Consider the following 2,416-nt stretch of genomic DNA (forward strand, 5'->3'; position numbering starts at 1 on the left):
TCCAATCTTTGTGATTTTTAGTCGTGTTTTGACAAGTTCTTGTTCTAATTTAGCAATTTTTCTCCCAGATTTTGCAAAAAAGAATTCAAAAAAAAGTTTTTTTTCCCCAAAAACTTGGTTAAACACTAAAAAAGATAAAAATATCACTATTATTAACCTACATCGATAATTGTTGAGCTTGTTTTTAACAAAATTTTACGAAATAATAGCCAAAAGTTGTATTAAAACACGTAAAAAACCAAAAATAACGTCATATTTAGCGATTTTTCGACCCTCTCTGAGAAATCTCGTAAGAAAACAAAAACAATTTTTTAACAAATTTGTGAGTCTGGTTAAAAAACAAACTAAATCGAGCACAACAGGCTAAAATAATATTAATTTTCATGTAACTTGATTATTTAAAAAATCGGTTTTTTTTTCCTCAAAAACGTGCTTAAACACTCAAAAAGAGAAAAATAACACTATTTTGGCTTAATTTTCGGCTCATTTTTAAGAAAAATTAGCAAGAAAACTGTGTTTTTAGCTGAAAAATGTGCTGACTCTCTCGAAAAAGTCAATTTAGTGATTTTTTTGACCTTGTCTAGTAAAACCTCGTAAAAAAACTTGACTTATTTTTGAAATAATGTGGCGAAATAATTGAGTCAAAGTGCAAAATTTAAACTCTCATAACTTCGAAATTTTTGTAGACAGAATTTTTTAACATTTTTTCCATGTTCCTGGTATCTTACCTTACGTGGCATTTTTCTGAGGCACGAGTTCTGGCGCACTCTGTATATTTCGTATACTTAAGCTTTATAGCGTTTTTTTATGTTTTTAAATAAAAAAAGTATATAAGACAAATTGGATATTATTGATCCACCCTGTATATGTATAATCGTCGAGTCTTTCTTTTTATAGATAATTTTTTTTAACATTTTTTCCATGTTTTTGATATCTTACCTTATATGGCATTTTTCTCTGGGGCACGAGTTCTGGCGCACCTTGTATTTTACTTAAATTTCGATAATTGTACAGGTTGTATGAAAAAATTATTATCTTTCGATTTTTTCACTTTTAGAAAACCATGTAGGTTGCCTCGGATAAGAATGTGTGGAAAAACAATGAACATAAAGAAATTACAGTAAGAGAGCATTATTAGACCTAGAAGAGTTGACAAAAATGTAATAAACTCCATTTCTGATCCCTTTTTAATTAGAATTTAAAGTGATTTTTTGTTAATTTCATTTAAAACACAGTGCATTGCCGGCAGCTTTTCGAACGAAATTTAAGTATTACCTAGAGATATCTCTGCAACTGAACCTTCCTCATCACGAAAATGTTGAGGAGTTTGTATGATTTATAGTTTTTTACGCCTCGGGTCAACCCTTCGAAGCCCCAATGATGGATGACATACATTTTGATGGAATCAGAATGGTGCATTAGATAATTGAATTAGATGAAAAATTTATTGGTTCCAAGTATTTTTTACTGGTTTTGTTGCCTTTTGTTGTGTTTGTTATCAATTGATATTGATAATTGATAATTGATAAGAGAGACTTATCGGATTTTCTTTAAAGTTTATTACGTTCCAGATTATTATTCACAATTTATAAATAGGTGTTTCGTTGCAACAGAGATTAAAATGAAATAAAAAATAGTTTCGTTTTATTTAAAAAACAGAACAGTGAATGAAGAAAATTGAAGAGGTAGAGGATTTAGAAAAAATAAAAAGAAACAGGTATTTATCTAGTTTTGCTTCAAACATAAAAACTTGGAAAATCATAATTTTTTAATTAAATATTTAGATATGACGAAGTACAGTGCGATCAAAAAGTCTGTCTATCAAGCAAGCGTAGAAATTTAAAACGTATGTCTGTGGAAGATAAAATGTCACAATGGCAAATGAGAAATGTCAAAATAATTTTTATGTAAATTATAACAGGAAACCGTGGTGAATGATTTTTATGAATAAACACCATCAAAATTTCATTTTAGGATATTTTGAGACGATTTATAGAATAATTCAATTTAATTAGCTCAATGATTTAATTTTTTTTTAATTATTTTTTTGACATCTGGATAACATACGAACTGTCATATAACATACGTCCTCAACTAGGACGCCTACTTGATAGAAAGACTTTTTGATCGCACTGTAGTTGTTTTAAATGGGTGTGATTTCTGATTTTATTACTATTTAAAACTTTATTTTTTGATAGCATTTTGTTGTTTTTTGTTAAGTGGAATTTTTAACCAAATACGTTTTTAACAATCCGATTTTTGTTTAGAAGTTTTTGAAAAATGTCTTTAGAAATCGACAAAAAATGTGAATAACACGTTTGATGAAACATAAAAAACATAAACATAAAACATAAAAACTGAGTTTTTTAATTAAAAAAATATTGAAAGATCTACCAAATTTTATTACAATTTTTTT

At 27.6% G+C, this 2,416-nt stretch overlaps 2 protein-coding genes across 6 annotated transcripts in view; one reads left to right on the forward strand and one right to left on the reverse strand.

The window, feature by feature from the left end:
- LOC123016253 overlaps window positions 1–2,416 on the forward strand; it is an 18,797-nt gene that overhangs the window by 3,256 nt on the left and 13,125 nt on the right. Inside the window, exon 1 of one of the 5 annotated variants that reach the window (XM_044416537.1) lies at window positions 1,579–1,717. The exons of the other annotated variants lie outside the window; for them this stretch is intronic. The gene's annotated coding sequence lies outside the window, so the exon portion shown is untranslated. Of the gene's footprint in view, window positions 1–1,578; window positions 1,718–2,416 lie in introns of those variants that run through there. 5 annotated transcript variants of the gene reach the window in all.
- LOC123016244 overlaps window positions 1–2,416 on the reverse strand; it is a 12,856-nt gene that overhangs the window by 2,568 nt on the left and 7,872 nt on the right. The gene's annotated exons all lie outside the window — the stretch shown is intronic.

The sequence above is a fragment of the Tribolium madens genome, unplaced genomic scaffold, assembly GCF_015345945.1.
Source record: "Tribolium madens isolate multiple individuals breed KSU strain unplaced genomic scaffold, Tmad_KSU_1.1 Scaffold_11;HRSCAF=98;Tcas5.2_LG3b, whole genome shotgun sequence".
In the NCBI taxonomy this organism is placed as follows: domain Eukaryota; kingdom Metazoa; phylum Arthropoda; class Insecta; order Coleoptera; family Tenebrionidae; genus Tribolium; species Tribolium madens.